At 36.3% G+C, this 27,705-nt stretch overlaps 1 long non-coding RNA gene across 1 annotated transcript; it reads left to right on the top strand.

Moving 5' to 3' along the window:
- The first annotated feature begins 12,269 nt into the window (after positions 1-12,269).
- LOC136809011 (uncharacterized) lies at positions 12,270-16,984 on the top strand. Its single transcript, XR_010846939.1, has 3 exons — positions 12,270-12,297; positions 16,305-16,337; positions 16,945-16,984. It is a non-coding gene; the product is annotated as an uncharacterized lncRNA (long non-coding RNA).
- Positions 16,985-27,705: the final 10,721 nt, after the last annotated feature.

Below are 27,705 nucleotides of genomic sequence, written 5' to 3'. Positions count from 1 at the left end.
AATTTCATTCCTTGAACAAAATTTGCTTATCCTTCAGGACAAAAATGCTGTTTTGAGTAGCACAGTAGACTTTTTGACTAAAAAAAGTGACGATCAAGAGCAGTATTCACGTAGGAGTTGTTTAAGGATCAATGGAATCGAGAAAAGGGAAAACGAATCTAGTGCTGATTGTGTGAAAAAGGTAATCGAAGTTTGTAAGGACATGGATGTTGCTATTGAACCCAAAGACATTGACATAGCTCACCGTGTAGGCAAAGAACGCAGTACTATGATAGTCAAACTTTATTCTTTTGATAAACGTACATCGATCTACAAGGCCAGAAAAAAAGCAAAAAATAACATCAAAATTTACTTGGATTTAACAAAAAAGCGGTTGAAATTATTGGATGAAGCTAAAGAGTTTATCACTAAGGACTGCAACGTTGATTTTGTTTTTGCGGACATCAATTGCAACACTGTTGCGAGATTGAAGTCAAACCAATACAATTTTTTTGACAATATTGATTCGTTCAAGAGTAAGATCTTGAAAACATAGAGTTTTTTTTTCTGTTGTGATTTTGTTTTTCGTCAAACTCTACATTGTTTCTCTCATAATATTTTTTTAAACCATCTGCCGTTTTTGCATTTTATATAATGCCCTTTTTCTACACTGAAAGTGATTATTAATTGCTTTTCTTTTTGTCTTTTTATCACCTGCAATTTGATTACGGGTGTGATTACCATTACATTTGTGTTTGAGTATTTTCTACCTAATTACTTTTATCAACTCTTTTTTTCTATAATGTTTTGTCTTACCTTTTTTACTATTTTATGTGTATGTTGGAGCTACATCTGTAAGGTTTATTTTGGTTTGGGATTTGTCGAACCGGATGACTTGATATGGGAATAAGTCTACAGCAGTATAGAGCGTGCGTTGGAAATTTTAATTCTTGCAAATATCTTTTCGGGAGATTAAGTCTGTGTATCAATCTTACGTTTGGGGGGTTACCAAATCTTCTTCCCTATCGTTTCCATCTTTTCTGGTTACAATATTTTTATATACTTTTTCAGCTTAATCTACTTCTTTTAGCAGGAGATATCGAGTCCAACCCGGGGCCGAGAGAGAAAGATAACACCTTGTCAATTTCTCATTGGAATCTAAACAGCGTTTGGGTTGATAAATTTTCAAAGATTGCTCAAATTACTGCCTTTCTGAGTGCTCACAAGTTTGATATCTTCTGTGTTGGTGAGTCGTTTCTTGATTCCTCTATCGAGAGCGATGATTCGAGGTTGGAGATAGAAAATTATGAGTTGCTCAGATGTGATCACCCATCTAACTCAAAAATAGGTGGTGTTTGTCTTTATTATAGAAGGGGTCTCTCTGTTGAGAGAAGGCCTGAGTTGTCTTCTCTTGACGAGTGCCTTGTTTGTGAAGTTAATTCTGGTTCGAAAAAACTTCTTCTTTGTCTTCTCTACCGAACTCCTAGTCAAAATGCAGAAGAATTTTCTGCATTTAAACAAAAATTGGAGGAAACTATCAGAAAAATTCATGATGTTTCTCCTACTTTAGCTATTTTCCTCGGTGACTTTAACGCAAGAAACTCAGTTTGGTGGACTGGTGACATTACAAATTCTCAGGGAGAGGACATTAGCGAGTTAGCTTCACAATATGGGTTACATCAACTAATTGATGAGCCGACTCATCTTCGTCCTGGGTGTTCTCCTACTTGCATTGATCTTATTTTTTCATCTTCGCGGACTCCTATTTTAGATTCCGGGGTTTTACCTTCACTTAATCCACGTTGCCACCACCAGATACCCTTCGTAAAACTAAACTTTCGAACTATATTCCCTCCAGCTTATAAACGCAAGATTTGGGACTTTTCTCGTGCTGATGAGAGGGGAATCGTGCTTGCCCTGAATGCCATTGATTGGGAAACCTCCTTTCTGGGACTCAACGTAGAAGATCGTGTTTCCCTTCTCTGAATATATACTTAATATTATTTCTAATTTTGTTCCAAATAAAACTATCACCATCAGAGACAAAGATGCGTTATGGATGACTCCTGAGATTAAGCAGATGCTTTTGGATAAGGCTAAGATATATCGTCGTTGGAGAAAATGGGGAAGTCCTTTAGATGGTCAGACACTTGATGACATGGTTGACAGGTGCAGATTGGCCATCAAGACTGCCAAGGATAGTTATTTCTCTCGTCTTGGCAACTCTTTAAATGATCCAAACATAGGAAGCAAGAAATACTGGTCTACTCTGAAGCAGTTTCTGAACGTACGTAAAACCCCGAAAATTCCACCTATTCGAAATGAAAGAAACGTCCTTGTAAGTGATGTTTCTGAGAAGGCCGATACTTTTAACTCTTTTTTCTCAAACCAATGCTCACTTATCGATACTGGCAGTGTTTTGCCACCTGAACAATTTCTTACTAACTCTAGACTGGATAATCTTGTATTTGAAGAAGAAAAAATCGAGTCTATTATTAATTCTCTGAATGTTAACAAAGCCCATGGGTGGGATAATATTTCTACTCGTATGATCAGAATCTGTGGTAAGTCTCTAGTAAAACCCTTGCTTAGCATATTCAGTCTTTCTATTAACTCTGGCATCTTCCAATTACAGTGGAAGAAAGGTAACCTGGTTCCTGTCTATAAAAAGGGAGACAGGAGCATAGCCAAAAACTACAGACCAGTGTCTCTTCTTCCTGTGTTTGGAAAAATATATGAAAAGTGTATTTACGATACACTTTACAGGTATTTTGAAAACAATAACTTATTTTCTCCTTGTCAGTCTGGTTTTCGGGAGGGGGATTCCTGCATTTCTCAGTTGTTATCCATAACGCATGATATTTATACAGGGTTTGACAAAGATCCTTCTCTAGATACCAGGGGGGTGTTTTTAGATATTTCAAAGGCATTCGATCGGGTGTGGCACGATGGCTTACTCTTTAAACTTAAATCTTATGGGGTGACTGGACCGTTGCTTTCCTTAATTCGCAGCTTTCTTAACGATAGGCATCAGAGAGTTGTGTTGAATGGGAAAACATCTGAGTGGAAGCGAATCAATGCTGGGGTACCTCAAGGCTCGATTCTTGGTCCATTGTTCTTCTTAATTTATATTAATGATCTTCCAAAAAACCTTGAGTCAAAACCGAAGATCTTTGCTGACGATACCTCTTTATTCTCTCTTGTGATTGATCAACTCTTGAGCCTTGATGTACTTAACAGAGATCTCTCCAGGATAACTGACTGGGCTCATCAATGGAAGATGTCTTTTAACCCTGACCCATCTAAGCAAGCCATTGAAGTCTATTTTACCTGTAGACTCACTCCTCCTAATGTTCCAGCAATCTCCTTTAATAATTCTAATATCGCGACCAGTGAGTACCCAGAAACATCTTGGTCTAATCTTAGATTCAAAACTTTCTTTTGATCGCCATCTAGACGAGAAGATAAAAAAGGCCACTAAAGGAATTGGTCTTATTAATCGACTTCGCAAGCATGTGCCTAGGAGATCTCTACTAACTATTTATAAATCTTTCATTAGGCCTCATCTTGATTATGGTGATATCGTATATGACCGCCCAGGAAATGCTACCTTTGTGCAGAAGCTTGAATCTATTCAATATAATGCCTGCTTAGCTATAACAGGCTGTTTTCGTGGAACGTCTCAAGAAAAACTATATTCAGAACTTGGTCTTGAAAGTCTTGCTGACAGGCGCTTTGCTAGAAGAATGACATTCTTCTATGGAATTATTAATAATTTAGCCCCTTCGTATTTACGTAACTACCTGCCGGTAAGACTTACAGCACCAGGTGGCCTTAGAACAAGAAATCCTATTTATCCTCTTAATATACGAACTGAGCGTTTCCGTAACACTTTTTTTCCGTACTGCATATCTCAGTGGAATGTTCTGGGAGGTAATATACGAGATCTACCTTCAATTAAAACTTTCAAAAAAGCAATCTATGAATTTTTGAGACCCAAGCAATCTCATGTTTTTGATGTTCCTGACATTCAAGGAGTGATTTTTCTTAATCAACTTCGGGTCGGTTTCAGCCATCTCAACGAGCATAAATTTAGACCCTTTCTGTGGTTGCCGAACTAACTCTGTTGAAAACACTCAGCACTTTCTTCTTCTTTCTTCTATATATTCCCATGCAAGACAATCTTTGTTCGACAAACTTCAGACCCTAGGCATTATTTTTCATCCGCCGCTTAACCCTCCTTTTTTCTGTCGGCTTTTATTATATGGGGATGAAAGTTTGAGTTCAAATCTAAATAAATCTATTCTTTGTTCTGTTGTTGAATTTCTTAACGAAACTGGAAGGTTTAGCGGTGCTTTATTTTAGGCTTTTACCTAACAACTGTAGCTTCCTTCTCCAAGATTTTTTTTTTCCTTTATTTACTTATTTATTTTTTACATAGTCTAGTACCTCTGGCGATATAACGTTAGTTCCTAGCGGGGGGAGGGACTATATTTTATGTTTAAGTAATGTTTTGTAATATATGTTCGTAGTGTACACGTGTTTTTGTTTCAATAAAGAAAAAAAAAAAAAAAGACCTTACCAAAAGAACCAGTAGACGAAGAGACCATACAGAAGATAATGAACTGCGTGGTGGAGGCGGACGATTCAGTCCCTTTGGTGGGGACCAAAAGAACTAGAAGTGTTTCGTGTGTTTTAGTTTGCATTACGTCATCAAGCAAAGCTTAAGCACAGGTACTTTCCCAGCAAAGTGGAAAACATCTAAAGTAACACCAGTATACAAAAAAGGTGTCAAATCAGACTGCTCAAACTATAGACCAATATCGCTATTGTCAATCCCTAGCAAAGTTGTTGAACACCTGCTCTGCTCACAGCTAAACTCACACCTGCAAAAACAAAACCTGCAGACAGAACATCAATGGGGATTTCGCCCCCAACGCTCCACAGAAGATATACTTCTTTATATGACAGAAAAGTGGAGGAAATCTATCGACAAAAATGACGTAGTCGCAGTCCTATTTATCGACCTTCGCAAGGCGTTCGATAGCGTGTCACACCCAATCCTATTAAAGAAAATGAGTGCTTCTGGAATATCTGGAGATTTTCTCTCATACCTAACGAGCTACCTTAGTAACAGAAAGCAATTCACATCACTAAATGGAATCGAATCCAACCTTGAAAGAGTCGAATATGGTGTTCCGCAAGGATCTCTAATTGGACCACCAAGTTTTTCCATCAACGTAAACGATATGAGTGATTGTATTGAAAGTGATTTAGACTAGCTTGCAGATGATTCAACAACCTATACTACTGGACCAACTGCTGATGATGTTCTTGACAGCCTCCAAAACAGTGCTTGTCAATTAGTGAGTTATGCCAAACGAAACTCCTTAACGATTCACCCTGATAAATGCAAAATCTTGGTCATGTCAAGAAATCGTTTCATTGGTCCATACAAAAATATTACTCTGTGTGGAGCAAGTGTTGAGATTGTTAGCTCCACCAAATGTCTGGGAGTTACTATTGATGACAAGTTGGAATGGGAGGAGCATGTTCGAAAAATTACCAAATCTTTTAGTATTAAACTGAAGAAACTTTATCAAATGAGAAACATGCCATACCCTACCTTATCAACAATATATTTTCAAGGCATATTACACCAGCTTATTGCTGATTTTTGCCTCGGATTGCTCAAACCCGTAACGTTTTTTAGCTTGATGGAGGAAATAAATTAGAGTTTATGGGTTTTCCAAATAAATGCCTCCAAAATCGAAACCTCCTCGGCACTTCGGAAACTTCAATAGTTTAATTAAAAAACGCCATTTTTCTCTCAGAAAAGAACCGAGCTTTTCTGGTGCTTTTGGTGCATAAGATTTTCTACCCGTGCTGAAATACCGTTTGAGCATGGTTACAAAAAAAATTTGTCCAAGGTGATACACTGATTTTTTTTTAAATACGGGTGTCTGCAGTTACTTTTCACATGATTAGCACAGCGCCAAGCTATTTTCAGTCTCTATGTAACTTAAATATCTTCTTAACTAAAAGAACTTTTGATTACATATACATAATTATGAGTAATACATTTTCCTTGAGAGTTGGAGTTATAGAGACTCATAATGTACATTTTTTTACCATGATTGACCTTGATCAGCTTCAAATGACTGCGATTGATTCAATCAACATTTTTATTTTCAGTATGCCTCTGAAACCCAAACCTGATTAATCAAATCGGCAATCAACAGAAGCCTTATTGCCTCAATCTTTAATTTGCCAAACTAAATCTAGTGAAATGTGATGCATTTTTTACCCTTTAAAGCGGACATTATTTTCGACCCTCAGGGTATAGGCATTCTGAATTTCAACTTACTGGTAATGTACAAAAAAAGTCAAAATTTAATAAATACCATAGTTCCTTCGATAAGCACTGCACCTATAAATTGTATATATTTCTATATAAGCGCCACCCTCAAATAAGCGCTGCACTTCTAGCTCACCCAGAATTGATTCAACAATCCAAATCTTTGATTGACATTCCCTGGTAAGAAGTCTGAAGAAGTAGCTTTTTAGGTACTGTGACTTAAGGTAACTTCAGCATATATATGATTTAACTAGCGTACTACCTCTGAATATTGTCACTTAATGTCATGTCATCCTAGTAGTGTTTAGTCAAAAAATAATTTAAAAAATGAACTACCTATGCATCATAGCAATTTTTGTCCCTTTTGTGGTTTTGGCTGGACTCATTGGCTGGTCTTGCATCAAAGGGTAGGCCTAATGATACCTTATAGAGATCAATTTTTGCAGATATTTATGAGGTTTTTTCAAACTCTGGAAATTTAATCCTCCCAAAAATTAGTCTTAAATAAAATTAAAGTTATTTAAAATTCATGAATGGATTTTTGAATTTGTACCATTTTAAAGCACAAAAAATTTCAAGTGTTTTTTTTAACATTATGTTTTTATGCCATAATCCTACCTACAATTGCTATTATCATAATTTTTTTAACGTTTTCAGTCGAACTCATCAGTCCGATTTAGAGGATGAGGAAATTGAAGCGAAGACCCCACAGTAAGTGAAGATTCTGACTGCTCTTTTAACTTTTTGTTGTTATGAAATTACATTTTCTTTTAAAGTCTTTGGAGAAAGAGTTGCCAAAACAAGTTGCCGTTAAAGTTAATTAACATTTTGCTAAATTTTCTCGTTAAATAAAACAAAAAAACAATAATCAGCCATTTCATTCTCCAAAAGTAATTTCTCATAAGAGCTTTCATTATTTACAAAATGTTATAGAAGGTATTAGCAATAGCTTTTTAAAGTCAATAACCATCATCTTTCTGATGACAGCAGTAGATTATTAATTTCGCTTAGCGAAAGTATTACGATAGCCTTCCGTGTATGTATGTGGCGAGACATTTTTTGGGGCGCAAATTATGGCGTGGGCGTTTGGCTGCGGGCGTACTACGACCAATATTCTAAAGGTGGACTCACTCACAAAGATAAAAAGTGATAAAAAACAGGACTTTTCTTAATAAATAAAATACGCTAGTGCAAGAAGTGTAACCAAGCCTTTGTAAACATCATTCATTGTGAGAACTTTTTTTAATGGCTGCTTGATTGCACATGCTTGCTGAAACTTGCTGCTGGTATAAATTTTTATCATGTTTTCTGGTCTTCTGTAGAGTGTCTAAAGAGGTTTAATATTTGTTTACTACTAAGTATTTTATGCTTGTGTAGTTAGTGAATGCACCAACAAATTGATCATGCTCAGTAAGTAGTACAAAAAGAGTTAATTTTCCAGAACAACAACATTATTTAACCCTCTCTTCTCTTCTTCACCAAAACTACAAACAGCACAGGTATGATATTTTTCCCTTTTTTCACCAGATAGTAGTTATGTGTTAATAGTGAAACCAGTTGTGACAAACAGTCAGTTTTAGCAAGTACCGTGAACTGAAGTCGGGTAACTTGCTTCAGTGGAGCGGAGGGTAACTTGCATATCATTTGACCAATCAAAGCAGCAAAATTTCAAAACAAATGAACTACGCAGCTCCGCTTGCAGCTCTAACCTACCATTTTTGTTTTGATTTAACTTTGTATTTTAATGACCACCAAACGGGTCATTCATTTCTTGAGGGCTATGCATGCCCTCAAATCTCCTGCCTCCACTGATGCAAGTTACCCACGCCCATCTCATGATATTTCTTAGAAATCATGTCAAATTGAAATTCAGCAATGATTTTCGTATAATCGAAACGAACCTGCCTAGACACTGCCGTACATTGTCATTGTACGGTGATTTACGGTGGGTAAGGTGGGGTGTACAGTACAGCAGATTTCAAAATTAACCTATTTTCACCCCCGTACAAAGGACATTTAGATCCAGCCCACCATACACCATGCAGCAGTCCCTCTTTAAAATGATGACAGTTTTTTATCCGATGAATTTTGATTGGTGCTAGATGAGTTTGGTTAGTAAAAGTTCCAGCTTTTCCTTCCCGATGGGATGATAGATATTGGCTCGCTCTTTAAGCTTTAGCGTGGGCGTCTGCTAATAAGCCGTCGGAATGTAAAAAGAATGGGCAACAAAGTAATAAATTAAACTAATAGAGCTTCAATCAAACTTCACCGATCTTGATACACCTTTTGCTAATTAGGATTTTCATTTTGAATCATGGTACCGTTGTTTGTATAAGATTCCCATTTCCGCACTAAGATTCTTGTTACTTTTCTGGAATCTTTCCTCTATATATTCTTCACTGGATGAACGGCAAGATATTGGGAAGGGTTTGTTTAATGGGATGCAGTTTAAAGCAGTCATGAAGGAGTCAAAGTTTAATCTCAAGGAGTATTATTTCTTTAAAGCTTATAGTTGGCTAGTTTTTACCCTGCAATTTTCTAGTCCAGAAGCTAGAGCTCAACTACTCAATTGCTTTTTGCCTTTAATTGGCTCTTCCAGAAAATGTCCGTACATGGGGTGGGGGATATAGTGTCTGGAGGGGGGTAGTGAAAATCTACAACATTTGCCTTGTCCTGGGGGGGGGGGTAAACTTGCTCTCGATGGGATCAACTGATGCTTGTCCGGGGCGAGGGGGTTAGACCTGTTGTTCGGGGATCAAAAGTCACAATGTCCATGGGGGGGGGGCGGGTTTCCAAAAAATGTTATACCCTCCAACCCCCCCCCATATTCAATTTTTTTCTGCAAAAGTACAATGTGAAAGTGAAAGAAGTCTTTATCACAAGTTCCTTCAAAGCACAAAACGAGGTTTCTGGCATCAAAGAATGAAAAGTTTATTTTTTCTTTTTCATTTTCAAAAAGAAATTTTAATTATTTTTCTCAAGTATATTGCAGTTCTCTGAATTATTCTGAATTGAAAGATTTTGTTTACGCTTTATAGAATGGAATTCTTTAGTCGCATTTTTGAAGGAATCTTTTTTTTAATGGATTGAGATTTTTCATTAAAAAAAAACAGGGTATCTATGACCTGTGTGTACAATACATTGTGTATATTTTGTGTAACGCTTCATTCAAAATGCATAATGCTGCAGGAGTCACGTTTCACGCGTCTTCGTCGTTGATGTTCGAGTATTATGCGAAATTTTCGACTTCAAGTCGTCTTGTTTAGGTTATATTAGTAGAATAATAAATATTTGCTTTTTAATTCATTATTCAGATCAGTGGATCCAGTCCAGATCAATTCAAGTTATGTTTAGATGTTAGATGTTCATAGTTATGTCTAATTATGATAACATATTTTTTATGTTCCTTTATTTATTTTTTATAATTTTTGTTATATTACTGTAAAAGAAGAAAAAAGTAAAAATGTTATAAATTGGAGCTAATTTATTAGCTTAGGTTAATTATCGATCCTGCATCTCCTGCACTAGGCCTTTCAGGGGTTGCTCATCCCGCTTCTACAGGATATCTATGCCGTCGGCTCTTTGCTGCCATTTTATCTATTTCGGTATCAGCTGCTGGCAATTTATCTTCAGCTAGTCCCGCCTGCTAGATCTCCTTAAAAATTGATCTCACTCCTATTTCCTACCTTTTCTACTGCCTGATCAGAGTGAGAATGAATTTACCTCCCACCCACCCAACAGTTGCTTTTTTCTTATCCTCGTTGTTTGCTTTTGCTTTTATTTTCTATTTTTAGGAAACACCACCAGATGATGTCAACGCCTGCTTGCAACCCTGCGGTCTTTCGGTCCTAGAGCTTTTCCTGGTGCCAGTTTTTTTAGCCCAAGGACCAACCATTTGGGATGTGCTGGGTACTTACTAATCGGTGGCTTCAATTCTGAATCTGCCCATTTCAACAAACTTTATTGCCGTAACCATTCACGTTGGCTTGGACGCTATCCACAGCTGTTTCAGTCAATTCTACACTGGCTTGGTCGCTACCAACAGTTTTATAAGACATTTCTACACTGGCTCGGACGCCATCCACAGTAAATTCATACCTCAGATAAATGCTCGACCGCACATACTCAAACGCTCACACACTGGCTTGGACGCTATCCACAGTAAATTCGTACTTCAGATATATGCTCGGATGCGATCCGCACATTCTCAAACACTCACACACTTGCTCGGACGCTATCCACAGTGATTTAGGTTACTCACACATAACTTATTTCTTTTTAACATTGTATAGCAATTAGAGGTGTTGGCTTACCTTCGGTAATCTTAGGGCCTCCTACATTTCTAGTGCCTTGTCCTGGCTGCTCAGCCCGACAGTGGACAGGCTTATTATCTCTTTAGAGGAAGGTACGCAGCACATCCCCAATGTTACCCCAATTCAATTACCTCGCGTTTTATTCTACCTTGATTACATTTACTTGCTTACATTTACTTGATTACATTTACTTGATTACATTTACTTGATTAATAAACATTTCGACTCTATACATACTTTGTCTCTATTATTCTCTGATCCACTTCTTAGGCAAAACAGGATCGACATTTCAGACAATAGACTAAGTGATTGTAGCCATGTCTCGAAATTCATTTCTAGGTTAGCTATTTCGGACAACATATTACACAAAACTCTCTGCTATTGCTTTTACATATATCACATACTTCTCCACAGATCAGATAATTAACGTGTGTTGTGATGGAACCTCGTGATCATGGCTCGCACCCCCCCCCCCGCCTGTGCAGGGGGAGCTACACCTAAAATTTGCCATACAAGAGGTGGGAGCTGCTTCTTTGGGGGGGGGGGACCAGCATTAGTTTATGTAACTCTCTGGGGGCTAAATAACACTTCCTAAATATTGTTCTTTACTGTTGGTTTTTAATTTCTCTAAACCTTTATGTTTTCATGCAAAGTGTCATCTGATCCTTAAAATGCAAAAATGAAGACATTCTATTGCATTCTCTAAAAGTGCACACACGCTTTGCGAATGCCATAAAATCTTTCCCCTATACTGGGACCTAAAATTTTATCAGGCTGGGGGGACCTTGTTCTCAGGGGGGGGCTTGTTCTCAGGGGGGGACCTTGTTCTCAGGGGGGACCTAAATTTGGCGGGGGGACCTAGAACCCCAGTCGGAGCCATGCGTGATGAAAGGAAAGTTCTACTTATTGTTGTCTTTGATATTCAATTTAACAGTTATACCTCAAAAAATAATTTTGTTTTGTTCTGTCTCCTTCTTTTTTCTCATTTAGAATATTTTAGAAAAACTACAGTAAAATCTGGTAAAATGAATAGATTGAGAAGTAAGCCGTTGTCACCAAGTTTTTGTGGGACAGGTGTATTTTATGTTTTGATTTTTATGTTTTGATTTTACGTTTGAAATATTCTTTTCTATAAAAGGATCTTGTTTTGTTTTGAAAAGAATTCGGAAATTAAAATTACTAAATGTAGATGGGCTTTAAATTTCAAAACAAAGGACGAATAAAGTCTAAACCAGGCTCTATCCGATCTGTCAATCAAAACAAACTTATCAAGAACAAAAAAATATATTGCTTGCGAAAACGAAAGTGACACACAAAAAACAAACAGACATACAGACTAGGGCTATTAATATATAGATATGGTTCTTTGTTTGGACCACTAATCTATTTTTCTTTCTATATGCTTCAGGTAACCAAAGTACAAGATAAGCCCAAAATTCAAGTGTCCATAACAACGGTAAAGTTTTGTTTTAATTGATAATGATGAATATCTTTTCTAGATTTAATAATCGGTATTTGTTTTTTCCTCCTAAATAATAAACATATAACATATAACAAGAAATACAGCGCGCAATAATCTAATTAATAATCGATTTTTAGAAGCCCCGCTTGGTACGTTGGGAACTACTGAAGCACCAAAGGACCAAGGTACACCTTTTACGTGGTTAACCACTACTGTATTATTGTCTAAATTGAGATTAAAATCATTTTGATATTTATTGCAATCCTTTAAGCTATAATCTCAAGTAAATTGTCTTAAGGGAACAAATTTTAACGGAATTTATTTTCATTGTTGAGTGGATTTTTCAACCAATTTTGCCCTAAAAAACAAGTTTGGGGTGATTTCTTATGAATCCTGAGATTCTTTATTGATTTTTTCCAAGTTATTCTGGGTACAATAATCAGGTTCTACCAGGGAGAATTGTAAATGAAGAGAAAAACAGCTTCTCTAACTACCCTACCCTAAGTCAAATGATAGTTTCTTTTGATTATAATAGACGAAGAATATCTTTCGAAAATTTGATGAATGGAGGATTGAAATGATAGTGTCTCGTGGCTCGATATAAAACCAAAATCATTCTTATATTTGCGCGCGCAGCGCGTATCTCGTTTGGTAAAATGTGCGCGCGATATACTAAATTGCCCTATATGGCTAAACTTTTTTGTTTCGTGCATTGCTACATGACTCTCGTGTTTCCTCAGATCGCTCCGTTTTCGCACTAAATCCTCATATTGCAGCAAGAGAACTTCTATGATTGGTTTGTTTTCCCCGTTTTCCCGCGCGTTTATTCATTTGAACCGGTTGCTATTGCGGAAGGTGATAAAAATTGACCGTCAGTCGAACATGGTTTTTTTTCTTATCTACGATTTTGTGTTTCCGGGGGTTTTGTTGTTTAGAATTGATTAACTAACAGTTAGGTAGGGTCAGGGTTGCTAGTAACGGCTTGTCACTGTGCCGGGTGCATACTCGGCGCCTTGGGCCCCGCAGGGTTGTTAGTAACGGCTCGAATTTCAGTCAGGTTAAAAAAGGGGTACTTTTACCCATATTATAATGACATTACCCCCGTCTTTTTTGTCATTCTATAAGTATTTACAAATTTTGTATTCTGCTGTGCGAGTGTGGCTCAATGGATAGCGCGGTGGGTTTCTGATCATAGACTCTTTCATTTGGTGGTTCGAATCCCGGCCAGGTCGATATTTGGAGAAAGTTTGAAATTCATAGAAATCATAGAAAAGTTAGTAGAAATCAGAAAACAAGTCTCAGAAAGTCAGAAAATAGAAAAGGAGGTAGAGAGATAGGAAGTAGAAAAACAGAGAGAGGATGTTCGGTTGACGGTCAATTTCTATCACCTTCCTGCTATTGCCTACCTACAAAAAAGTTTCTCTTCTTGCCAGCTTAGTCCTTCTTCTGCTGTCTGCTGTCTGCTGGTTCAAGAACAAAGAGAGTTGTCTACACCTTCTACATGATGATTAAACTGCTGTCAAGCTGTTGCCAAACCATAGCATAGGGAAGTACCACCTTCGTACAACAACTGTTGCTCCTTCACAATCTTTCTTTGGTTTTTGTGCTAGAGTTGAATTGGATCATGATTTTTGTGTGATTGTCACAACACAAGAAATGGTTTTAATGATGATGAAGTTTTCTTATTATTCCTTCCTGTTGAAAAAAACAGCAGGATGGTATTTTCAACTTTCAGAACAAACTAACTTTAGTTTTGCCTGTATATTTACATAAATTGTGGTGACAACAAGGCAAGTGAAGTGACTGAATATGCCTGAATATTTGTGGATAAATCTGAAAAAGAAACACTGACTGTCAGCATCAAAGAAGAATCGTTTATGGTCCTTTGTTTCCAAGTTATCCAAGTAAGTAAGTATAAAAATTTGAACCTGGGAGCAAAATTGACTGATTATTGATGATTGAATTTTCAATAATGTAATCAGGTAATGACACTCCATCCAGTCATCCAGTCTGGAATTCATGCACAGTACACCGAATATATTCGGCGTGAGAATGTCCTCAATTGGGTGTAACCTTCTTGATCCTCAAAATATCTTCGGCGTGGCTTTTGCATGGATTCCATACTGGCCAGTCATCTGGTAAGTGAAACCTCTTTGTGAGGGAAATTCTATAGCGGCCAATTTACAAATTTTAAAGCGCTGACAACCCGAACGTACTCAACGCTCACGAGATACGACCAACGAAGAACGTTAACTTCTGAAAAAGTTAGCTAATCCCATTGAATATGGATGTAGACAATTGAAAATCACCAATTCCTGAACTATTAACTTTTCCTTCGCATGCGTTTAAAATGGGGAAAACTTTTGTCATGAACTATTAACTTTTCCTTCGCATGCGTTTAAAATGGGGAAAACTTTTGTCGTGAACTATGAACTTTTCCTTCGCATGCGTTTGAAATATGGAATATTTTTGTCATGAATTTGGAGATTTTTTTCCATGTGCGCTCAAAATGTGGAATACAGTACTTTTGTCATGAATATGGAGATTTCTTTCAAATGGATTTTTAAAGCTTGGAAAACTTTTGTCGTGAATTATGAACTTTCCTTTGCATGCGTTTAAAATGTGGTTTAATACTTTTGTCATGAATTTTCCATTTTTGCATTCTTTTGGAAAAATGAAATTGTTTCCCTGGAAAAATGAAATAGTTTCCCTGGCTTGAAAGTTTTTCTTTTTGGCATTAGGTGAGACCAAATTTATTTGCCTGACCGACCTATTTTTTCAAAATAGTAAAAATGATAATATTTCAAAATAGAAAAAATAATACTATTGAATTTGCAACTGAAAGTTGAAAATCAATTTGTAAATTCATCCCAAAACTTAAATGAATTCAAAATATCACAATGGAAATGACACCAATATCATTCATCAATAAAGAGGAAAAAGTCTGGTGCTTCAAAATGTTACAATTTTTTTGGATCTTGACCTTCTGACCCTAGATTTTCAGAGATTTAATTTTATTATATGCTGACTTGCTGACCAGGACTGACCCATACTGTATTCTTTGAAAGGCCTTCCTGTAGAACAATAAATAAAAATTGTTGTGCCTTATTTCAAAAAAATTATAGAATAGACCTTTTGTTATTTACGATTTCATATTGAATAATTAAAAACTCTAACATTAAAACAATAAATCACTAATGTATAATTAGTTAAAGTGGATTCTAAATATTTGTCATTGTTTGATACTGAAGTCTGCTCTCAGAGTTTTTTATTCATTCTGACATGCAAATAGCAAAAGGTCTGTACTATGCTTTTCTTCCTTTTTTTCTGTATTTTTACACATGATAGTATGCAAAAAAAATCATCTCTCAGAAATTTTGACATTTTACTTGGTTTATTGTAAAACGTTCTCCATTTTGTAAAGTAAAGGTGTAAGGTGAAGCATGACGCTACAGCTCAAATCTGTGTTTTGACTGGACTCACCAACCTTTATGATTATAAGGGTACAGTCTGTGTATTGCGACAACTTATTTTAAATTCAAGATCCCCTGAGAGTGTTAAAGTGTTTTCATCATACTTTAATATACGGCGTTTGTTTGTCATTAAATTTTTTGTTTACAACTTGCAATAATCGAGGAAGCTCTGGATCGCTTCGCAACTTATACAGTCAGTTCAATGCAAAATCTCGTATTACCATATTTGGAAGAAACCATTGCGTAATGTTATATAATTGTTCTACATCACATATAATGCGCATGCGTAAATTACAACCACAAGCGATTATTACACGCGATTATATAGGTCGAAATGAAGATTATGGGGTGGTCACTCTTAACGGTCGGGGAAGTGGTGGTTCCTTATAAGAAACATTTTTTATAGGAATATCGATGTTTTATAAGAAACACTTCTTATAAATGTCGATGTTTTATAAGAAACACTTTTTATAAGAATATCGATCTTTCCAGTTAGGGTCAGGGTTGGAGACCCAAACAATAGCATAATTATACTAATTATGCTAATAATGATGTAATCTTTACTATACGAGATTTTTCATTGACCGCCCTCTATAAACATGACATTTACGGCTTTTTTTGTCACTCTCGTCTCTCGCATGTCTTTGCTATGCAAACAGAGTGGAGGGACGGAAGAGTTCTGAAACGCGCGCAACCCCTTTTATATTGATTTTTTTAAGATTTACAACAAAGCTCTTCAAAGTCAGCAACAAGTTAGTTCTGAAAATTGTTTTCAAAAATCCCTTGGTAAAACTAAAGCTTGGGACACGGAAATAAATCTTCTCGCGATTGCAACTAAAACTTTCTTGTACAACGAATTTGATTGGTTAAGATAAAAAATGTTACAAAAAACTTCTCAAGGTGTGGGGACACGAGGGTTTTTTATATAACTCTCATTTGCAACATGAAGATTTTGTTGCTCCAACAAAAAACAATCACATCATCGATTTGATATTTTATTTTGTTGCTACAACAAAAACATTTAGCGGAAAATGTTGTAAACTAGCGATATTTGATGTGGGGACACAATGAAAAATTCTCACGCCATTGAAACCAAACAGTTTTTTTTTTTGCAATCACGAGAAGATTTGTTTCCGTGTCCCTGAAGCTTAAAACATCAATTCTTGTTTGCTTATGTTTTTTTGTTGTTATTTTAAAGGCATCAAGTACCGTTAAAGTTTAGCATTTATTTAAGATCTTGTAAAGAATACTTGAAATTTCTCGGCAAAAATAATTTTCGAAGAAAATCAGTTCCTGCGAGGGTTCTGTGAAAATTAGTCCCTCATATCAATTTTGTTATTTTGACTTCTTTTATTTCAGATGGCAGAAGGTGGACAGCAGAGCTCCAAAAGAATTTTTAAACCTTTCTTTGCGGTCCAGATGGTGGCAGAAAAGAGCCGTTGACAGCAAAACAAATCTCAGAAGACGTCGCTCGTATTGTAACATGCATCAACGCCGAGTACAATATTACCCGGCTCTTTGAAGTATCTGCAATCAGAGACGAATATTTGGCCAACACTCAAAAAATGAGGTTAAAAGGGCCGGCTGATAAAGACCTCCGTGCAGCAACAATACGTAAATATCTCATGTCGCTAATCATATTTTACACTTACATCATTATCGAAAAGATCAGCATTGACAATGTAGAAGCAATGGATGTTCTCAACTTAAAAATGAGGGTCGTATTATGGAGGAAAGCTTATTTGGGTGAAGAAAAGGAACAGATTTTAGCAAAGAACTCGGACGACACTGATTATCTGGTTACTGATGAGCAAGTGACTGCTTATGAAGATAGTAAGAGTTCATAAGAATATTTTCCTAACTGCCTTATTTTATTATTTTGACAATTCTATGATTCAATTTGAAAAGAGATGACAAAATAACTGAAGTTTTTCAAAATAATTTTCTTGACAAAAGAGACAGGGAGCAATGAAGTAATTTTTTTCAGATTGGACACAACTGGTTAATTAAAATGTTTTATACCATCCAGCAAATGAATTTTTTTCCGAAATTACCTTAAGGTACGTTCATTATTTTGTTTTCAGGTGAGTTAGCTAAACAAGCAATGGATATTTTCAAAAGATTGCGCCAAAATAATGCAAAGCTGTCCCAAAAGGAATTTTGTGCTGTACGCGATCATTTGTTCACTTGCATCCATTTCAGCAACGCATGTCGATCTGGTGTGACGGCCAACATGACCGTTCAAGAATTTGAGAAAGCAAAAGTAATGAAAGATGGAAGGTAAATATATTTTGTAAGAATTTACTGGATAAGACAAAGGTCGAGGATTTTTCCCTGGAAGAGCCTGTTTTTGACTCTTTGGTTCTTCGAGAGAAAAAAAGAAGAGACACATCTACCACAAATACACTTTTGTAGCTTTAAAAGTTTTTGATTAACTTATAAAACACGCGTGAGCGGAGTTAATCATAATCCAATACGCTTTTTTAAAACAAATTTCCTTGCCCTCGTGTTAAACATTTTCTTGACATGACGTTTTTTCAGGTACACATTCACTGTTGCTAAACATAAAACGCGACGGAAGTACGGCCCGGCAAACGTAACTTTAAGTCCTGAAACCTACACACTTCTGAAGACCTTTGTTGATATAGCACGGCGGCAGCTTCCCTATCAAGGAGAGACAGTGTTTCTATCTTGGGCAGGTAAGGAGCAGAAATCAGGAGAAATAAGTGACCGACTCCACAACCTTTGGATGAAAGCTGGAATTTTCGATGAAGATTCACCTTCACGGGTATGTTCAAACAAAATTCGAAAATCCGCAGCCACCGAACTGAGAAAAAAAGGCGACAACAGATTGAAAGAAGCCGCTGACTGCATGGCACACCGTATTACAACGGCAGAAAATCACTACTTCGTTTGTAGAATGCAGGAAAGTAGCGCCGTTGGAAACAGTGCCATCACTGAAGCATTCTATACAAAGACAACGCCCACAAAGAAAACCAATGTATTGAATAAATGTGCAGAAGGAACTGAGGTTGATAAAACACCTACAAAGACATGGACACACTTAGAAACAGAGCAGATCGTTCAAACCTTTAGCCCTCTCAAAAACACAACAATGGATGATATAAGAAATTCACCCATCAGATTCAAGGCCTCTGATAAGCAGGTATATCTGTGTGTTTGTCTGTTTAAAATAGCACCAAAATAAGATTTATGTAACACCATGCTCAAAGATAACAATATTATCCATTTAAGAAAAATTTTATGACTAAAAGAAGAATTTGAGGCATGTTTTGACTGGAATAACCTTTCCCAAAAGATTGTGTTGAAATGGTTTTTGCGAGTTTCACAAGCCGCAAATACTTTAATCGGACTAAATTTCGCAAGCGAAAAAAATCGCGAAGTTTTCTGGATTTAATTTCACGAATCAGAGGTTTGAAAAAATTTGCATAGATTTAATTTCGCTAATAAGCCTGAAAACAGCTGAAAAATAGCCCATTATTGCCTCAAATGAAGACTTTGGACACGTTTCTCCACCAAAAATGTGAAATTTAATCTCGCGAAAGTTAATCAAATTCAATAGACGATATCGGATTTAGATAAATGCAATTGATCTATTATAATTCCTTTGAGAGTCCCTAGAAACCAGAATGCATTGCATTTATCTAAATCCGATATCGTCTATTATCGTAAAGGTTTCTCCTCCTAAAATAATAAGAACAATCACAATTGAAACTTCAGTAAAAATTTACCTGGGCTCTTTGGAAAGTCTCTGTAAAACTGTAGTTTATGAACTGTAAAACTCCTTTGGAAATCATCCAGCTTAACAAAGTTGTTAAGCCCTACTATGTCTTCATATAAAATGAGCCATTTGACCATCAGGTAGATAAAATTTACAAAATTGATTTCAGGTTTACAACAAAGTCAAATCAATAGTCAGACGTGGTAAGGAGAAAAGTGTGAAAAATGACGAGAGGAAGCCGTCAAACAACAACAAACAGAAGCCGTCAAACAACAACAAACGGAAGCCGTCAAACAACAACAAACGGAAGCCAATAAGACGCACCTCGCTATTCTCACAAGAAGAAGTTGATATCATCCAGATGAAATGCAGAGCTATGATGAAAAAGAAAGGAGGACAGAGGATTACAGAGGAAAATGTTAAATATGCTTTAGCAGGCGAAGCGCTACACATTTGTTCAGTTACGGACAAGAATTCAATATGAAAAAAATCAAACGTAAGTGCTTTATTTGTAAATTCTTTTATCGGTTTCCCCACACTACACAGTCTGTTCCTCCTGCATTGTAACACTCATGCGTACCTTGTCTTTCTTTAAAACCACATGGAGTTATTTCCCGTGATAAACAACGAGGAATGAATTTGTAAGGGTGATAATCACTGACCAAGGAAAATTGTCGTTTTATGATTTGTTGAGTTTTGACATCCCACCAATTTTTTGAAAAAGGAATTTTAGTACACATGTATGGAATATTTTGACAATTTTTGGCTTTTTCTGGACCAACTAACTCTTTCTAACTATGTCCATTTTCGAGGCGTAATTTTCATTTTGTGCAAAATTTGTACTTTATACCTCAGAATAGTACTATTCTTTGAATTAGACAAACGTTTCACAGGAATTTCACTGTGCCCAGAAACAAATTAATTGATTTTTCTCCGATTTTCCTCTGCGATACTGCGATTTTCGTATTTTACTACCCTTGATACCAAAAGGATTTTAGATTTTTTGGTTTAGTACCACATTACTAAACGTCAGGATGTCCGTGATGTTAGTACTGACTGTACTATTCCATTAATCACTATTATAAGAAGCATGTTTTCTTTTACAGTCAATTGTCGTCTTCTGAATCGTCGTCATCTGAATTGTCTGCCTCTGAAATTTCAGATACGGAGTAATCAGCTCTGAAATTGGACGAAAAATGATTGATAGAATTTTCTTTTTCTGGATATCATTTATATTTTTATATTTGTTAAGTTAAATTTTATTAATTGCTTTTAAAACATACGTACATACGATGTTAATCGATGAAGCGAAAGCCTGAAGGCTTCTAGAATTTTCATTGTTTTTTTTTTAGTTTTCTGTTTCTAAAATCTAACGATGTAAACTACAATCCAGATTTTAATCTGGCCCTTTCGGAGCTTTTAATTCATTGAAGTTTATTTAATGTGATTGACCTTCCGTCATTTTACATGTTTCAAAGAATAAAATAAGGAACATTAAGCATCTTCAATCGGTGATGCAATATTAGCCGAGTTTGGTGTTTTAACGTTTTCGAAAATAAAAGCTGGGTGTCAAAGTCGATTTTGGGCGTTCAATTTGATTTTATAAAATATTTGAATTTCGTAGTAGTTAATTGGCTTCTAGGCTAAATTCAAAGCCCTTTTGGATCATTTTTGAGGTTTAAGATCACGCGATCTATATAATACATTTAGATCCTAATTTTACGCACTTTAAATCAATTGTGGTTTTAGAATTTTGGTTCCACATAGTATGTCACCGATTGTAGTAGTGGTTGTTTCTACTTTAAGATTTGTTTTATTTTACTACGGATTATTTTTACTTACTTTATAATGAAACTAACTTTGGCCAATCTCGCTAAATATAGCCCGCGAAAATTTAGGATTTCAGTTTTCGTTAAGACTTAAAGGCTTATTCTCGAAATTTAGTTTAATACAATTTTCGAATAAAAGGAGCTCGCCAAATTTACTTTAATGGGATAAAATTTTGGGGACTTAATTTCGCGGTTGGCACTATTGAGTGGCAATATTTTCACGATATTGTATCTTTATACTGTCAAATCATGCATATTAGTTGTTGAAATACACATTAATTTGCGCTTTTTTGATGCAAGTAACCATTCAAAAAGTATTTATTTGACAGAGTTTTGATTAGAAATATTTCGCAGATGGGGACTTTCTAAATTTCCATTGGGATTAAATTTCTCGGATTTTCACGGATGACACCCAAATCCGCGAAATTTAATCCCCTCGAAAGTTTATCCCATTAAAATACCAACTTGAAGTATTCTCTATTTCTTTTTTTGGCTATTACTACATGTTCAAAGACCTAAGCAGATGTACTCGTAGCGCTCGTTTTACAAAATCTAAGCGTGTGCCCCAGTGGCTTTTAACTTGTTTTTGACAAAATAAAATGATTTTAACCCTCTGAGGAGCTATCAAGAAACACACCAGTCAAAAAATTAATCAAATTTTTATATATTTTTTATAAGAAAAAATGATGAGACAATCAAATTTCTCTGACATTCTTGAAAAAATTATCAGACTTTATCCCAAGAGTTTGGAAAGATTTCTGAGAGCATGGCCTAAAGACTTTTTTGCGCTCGAATATCCTTTTTTTACACATGTTTTTAGATCTGAAATTTTTTATTAACTTCCTCCAACAAATAGATATACTAGTCATTTTAACAAAATGAGATTTTCGAACTCGTATATCTTGCTAGGTATGCCTTAAAAGTCGCAATGCTTTAAAGACTTTTTTAGAAAAGCTAGGTGTCGACTAGGTGATATTTTGATATTAGTTTTGATCAGGCTTATTTTGAAATATAACAGCATAATCGATTTTTATCTATTTCGGATTTTTTAACCCCGCAATTGCAAAATTGGCGAAGTACGCTTTGAGGTTAAATGAGCAATATTGCTAAACTTTTTTGATGACTGTCCGACTGTTTATGTCGTTTCAATATTTGAAAGCTTTCAGCTTTGTAATGTTATTACCCGTAACCAGCTTTTAATAGGGCTTCATTGTGCAAGCGGCATACATTTATGTGCTTAATTGTATAATTAATAAAGTAGGGGTAATTTTAGTGATTTTAGTGATTTTCCCTTGCGATTTTTTCAAACTTTTTGTGGCAAAAGTCATATAATTTGGGGGTCAAATTCATTCACATTTTCGTTGCCATTGTCATCTACTTTTTACATCATACCAACTTGTTTGAATTATAGTTTTTTAACTTTGTAGGAATTTTCTAATAAAAAGAGTTTAGTTACTATTTTTTTAGCTTTTTTTTATTTCCATAGATTCGAAAAAATATTTGCCTAATAAAATGAAAATATCTTATCATTTTTTCTTCTTCGTCTCAATCCGTATTTTTTCAGCTAAACAGTAGGAACTTATTTATACCCGTTCAACCGTCTGTCATTGAAATGCTCGCTTTGTCTTGCGGAGAAGCTTGAAATCGCCATATTTCACACCCTAACAAACTTTTGAATGTAAGGAATGAACTCATTTCAAAATGCCGTCACGTGAACTTTACTTTAAAACTCCACTACCGTGGCTGAAGAGGACCTTTTAGTTTGTATTAAGTTTGCGTTGTAACGCGCGGCCGCGCCTTTTAACACGCGGCCGCGTGTATTTTTCAAGAAACGCGGCCGCATGTTTAAACGCGCGGCCGCGTGTTATAATACACGGCCGCGTGTTATGAGATGCGGCCGCGTCTTTTTTTGAAAACATGCGGCCGCATCTTTTATGAAAAACACGCGGCCGCGTCTTTTATGAAAAACACGCGGCCGCATCTTTTATGAGAAACACGCGGCCGCATCTTTTATGAGAAACACGCGGCCGCATCTTTTATGAAAAACACGCGGCCGCGTCTTTTTTGAAAAAAAGACACACGACGGCTCCCAAAATGTAGACTAGTAACTAGTCGTTGTATTTCGCTGTAGCTCCGTTTTCAACACGCTCACTACGTTCACTGAATACAAACCTCTCATTCCCGTAGCGTTTTATTTTATAAGAATAATTTCCCCGCCCGCACATCACTTTATAAGCACAATTTCCGCGTCTTGTGTCTCAGGAAAACCAGACGCTTGCTAGTCTACCCAAAATGATGCCCACCAATGGGCGCACTGTGTGGGGTGGTATCCATGTCAAAAATATCCAGTTTAGACAACAGTCGGAGGTTTGAAAATGATTGGGTCGGTTTATAAAGTGATTAGGTCGGTTTAAAAGGTGATCGGCTTGGTTTTTTCGTATTTCCCGGGAAATCGGATTACTAAGTCCTCCTAAGTATGGTCTGGAAAATGTCACATTTCACTAGATCTAATTATGATAAAGCTAAGCGCCGATTTTTTGGTACCAACTTTTCCAAAACACCAAGCCAAAAAACCAAAGGTCCAATAGATGTATTTAATTAACGATTGATTTCTACAAAACAAGTCTGTACCTTATTTTACTTTCTTCTAATTTAGAAAAAATTCCTACTTAAACTTAATCTAGAAAGTACTTTAATCGGATTAACTTTCGCGAGATAAACTTTAGCGAGATAAACTTTAGCGAGTTTCGCGAATTTTGCCCTTTTTCGCGAAAATTTGTCTCGCGAAAAATCTAAAATTGCTCATTCGCAAAAGTTTATCTCGCGAAATTCTGCAACTTTTCCAATTCCATTTCCAATTCCTAATTTCTCGACCTCTGGAGCTATTGAGCCACTTCCAAATGGTCAAATCCTCACAATTGCATGGCCCTGGTGAGAACTAGACCCTTGGGAGTTGGCTGGGTTCTGTGGTTTGGTGGTTTGTTTTTTAATCAATTTCTTCATTCGCGAAAGTTTATCTCGCAAAATTTTGGGATAGCTCCAATTCGCGAAAGTTTATGCGCAACATTTCGCGAATTTTTGACCTCGCGAAATTTTATCTCGCGAAAGTCAATCCGGTTAAAGTAGTATAAAAATTTCAACAACGTGCCATTTTTATTGCATATATCCCTAGCCTGTGCCAAACCCTACTTCTTTATGTAGCTGACGGTAGTAGGGTTTGTCACATTTAGATAGATTTCGTATGCAAGCGTTTCTTCGAGAAGCCTCTACGTGAAGTGCAAATTCCTTAATGTCATGTGCAAAAGAGGGTTAAATTCTCTTCGGACATTAATTTACAAAAAGTTTATAACTATTTTTAGCTTTTAATGACACATGCAATAAAAGTTGACCAATTGACATTTAAATTTCATTTAATTGTTTTGACCTATATTGCGTTTCAAACTGAACCAATCGCGTTTTAAACCGACCCAATCGATTTTAAACTCAGGTAATTTCATTTCTCTTGAAAATCTAGAAAGTTAACTTACCCAGACACAGTATGCAGTGACACTGGGCTTCAATTTGATGATCTGAGTGCGAAAGTTGTCGTTCTTTTTGTCTTTAGTTAGCCTAACTCGTCAGTATTGTCGTTTTTTGTCGTTTTTCTATTGTTTGTCTATTTTTAGTAATGCAGGATTATTTTGATAGACGTCCTCTAAAGCAAATTAGGCCATGTTTGGGTTCGTTGGAAAGCCCATTTCAAGGGATATCTTTTCAGCGTGCCAGTTTTTTGAATAAGGTCCTCAAAAATGGAACGATTTTAGCTGGGGCGGAATCGAAAGAGTTAAATATTTTCAACCTTGAGGATATTAGCCTGTTGAAAGAAAATTTAGGTTAAGTTGAACATATTGCAGGAATTTTCGTCATTGGATTGGTCGTTAACTTGCTATTGAGACGTTTTATTAGATATTTACCATTTTCTGAACAACGTGTCATCTTTATTGTTTCGAGTAACCAATTATGTAATATAATATAATATAAAATTTCTACAGCTGCCACCAGATAAACTAACGTTTTCACCCACCTTTTTTTATCCAGTGAACTAGCCTGAAACATTTTCCGTCCCCGTATTCGTGATTTTTAGAGCTAAGAATTTAGCTCGTGTTAATTCCGAAGAAGTCATTTCAACAATCTCCCGCGCTCCGTTCGCATATTATCTCTCCGCAGGTAGTTGGCTTCCCAGCCAAGTTAATGATTGAAAGCTAGTCTAAGCACAAACACATTTATACTCAGATCGAACATTCATACCCCTCTTATCTTCTTTTTTCTTTGAGAGTTTTCAGGTAAAGGTAGGTCTCCGAAGCGGAGAGCGCAAATAGCACTAGAGGGCTAATAATCAATCTGCAAGGGCATAATTAATGAACAACGACAAACAAAAACTTAACGCTATTACTATTATTATCCATATCAGAGATTCAAACAAAGTCAATGTACAATGTACAAACAATGTTTATTGAAAATCGGACTCTGTCACATTTCAGGTATTGCCATTTTGCATCAGTGTGCAAAATTTCATGAAAAAATATAAAGTACAGCTCGAGAAATTCAAGAAATACCATTTTTCCGGCGAAAATTTGCTGTTCCGGCGAATTTTAGAAAGTTCCAGCTTGAAAAATCTAAGAAAGATCCGGCCGCATGTTTATAACGCGCGGCCGCATGTTTTTCTTGACAAAAACACGCGGCCGCGTCTTTTTCTTGACAAAAACACGCGGCCGCAGGTTTTATTCCCCGGCCGCGTGTTTTCGAAAAAAGACGCGGCCGCATGTTTTCGAAAAAAGACGCGGCCGCATGTTTTCGTTTTCAAAAAAATACGCGGCCGCGCGTTATAACGCAAACTAAACACAAACTAAAAGGTCCTCTTCAGCCACGGTACTCCACGACACAAAAGACTAAAATGACGTCAATTTTTGACGAAGACCCTGCAATGTTATTTATTGTAAGAGCAACGGAAGTCTATTTTTTAAAATTTTTATTTTCAACCTGAGGATTGTTTGAATTAAACATGAAACTGTCAGAATTGATACAATAATTTTCACTGCTTCAACTATCATATTACGCTTATTCTGATATCGGTTGGTTAAGCACTCCATTGATAAAGAAAAGCATCACATCGGCAAAATATACCCATTTATATAAATAATTCTTTTAGAAGTCCTCTCCCCAATGAAGTATAAGCACGAAGGGCTAGAAGGATTTGAAGCCAACAAATTCTACCAAAGTTGCACAGCCTTGAGCGGCTAGCCTGGTTTTTACACAAATGACAGATTGAAACTAAAATTTACCGCTAAATTTCGAAAAAAATATCAATCGTAAACAAAGGAATTGCTAGATTCAATCTGTCGTCAAAAATGCGGCGCATTTTTTAAGGCTTCACTTTTTCTTGCCTGAGAAAGGTTAGAAATTGAAATCTAGCCCTTCGGGCTTTAAACTCAATGCCTCTCCCGGTCACCCATATTTAAAGTGCTTTTTATAGTTTTCTCTTGCTTTAATGGATATCTAACGCGAAAATTCTAAGCCAAATTGACCAAAAGGCATAGGAAAAGATGAGTAAATGCTCTTCCTACTTTCATAAACCTGAGATCAGATTGTTATTGTTCAGGAGAAAGTCTTGGTATATAAATTTGTTAATTCTCCCATCAAAAAGTTTTGGTGTAAAAAATAGCAAAAACCAAAAGTTTTTTTTTTGTTTTGTTTTCTGACCACCACGCTGAAGCTCTGAAGGGATGGGTGAAAACAAACAGACGAATATGCAATCTTGTTTTCTTGGGGACTGCATTCGTCTAAAAGGACTATGAATGGCAGCAAAGTTGCGTGGTTGTGTTTATGAATAGGGTGCTGTATGCATTTTTTACTTTCCGGCGCATAACAAGATTCTTGCTATAAAATTTTCGCGGGAGGACTATTTTCTTCAGATGTTCATTCCTCAAGTGCCTTCAGAGGTTTACCGAGGCACGTAAGAAAATTATGAACGGCTGCGCAGGTTAACTTTCATCGGATTAAATTTCGCGAGCGAGAAAAGTCGAGAAATTGTTTAGATTTAATTTCGCAAAAGAGTTTTGAAATATTTGGTGTGAATTTTACACTGAAAGATAAAGCAAATCAAAATTGAATACCGTTTCGCTAACGCATCCCACGCCCCAATTTTAACCGTCCGCAGGAGTTTAGAACTAAGAAATTTCTACCTATAGACGATATTGAGAATACAAAGAAATCTCGGAATATTTAAAGCCTATAGCCGTTGCAGGATGTATTGAGTCATCATATATCGTTCAAAAGAAATTTGGTGCTATACTCTCGGGTACTGGATTCGACCGGACATCGTTAAATTCTAACAAGAAGCCCGTGGGGCGTGAAGGCCCAGCAATTTAAAATTATGAATATGTAGGCAGAAGAAGAGGCCAGCCTTGATGAGGTTGAAAACTAGTCACCGAGGAAGTTAGACTGTTATAGAACGGTGTTGAATTTAACAAAATTGGTCATGACAGTATTCATAAATTCAGTAAATTCACT

The sequence above is a fragment of the Clytia hemisphaerica genome, unplaced genomic scaffold (genome assembly GCF_902728285.1).
Source record: "Clytia hemisphaerica strain Z4C2 unplaced genomic scaffold, Clytia hemisphaerica genome assembly, whole genome shotgun sequence".
Taxonomy (NCBI): domain Eukaryota; kingdom Metazoa; phylum Cnidaria; class Hydrozoa; order Leptothecata; family Clytiidae; genus Clytia; species Clytia hemisphaerica.
The sequence above is the reverse complement of the archived record's forward strand: the minus strand, read 5'-3'. Positions and strand labels throughout refer to the sequence as shown.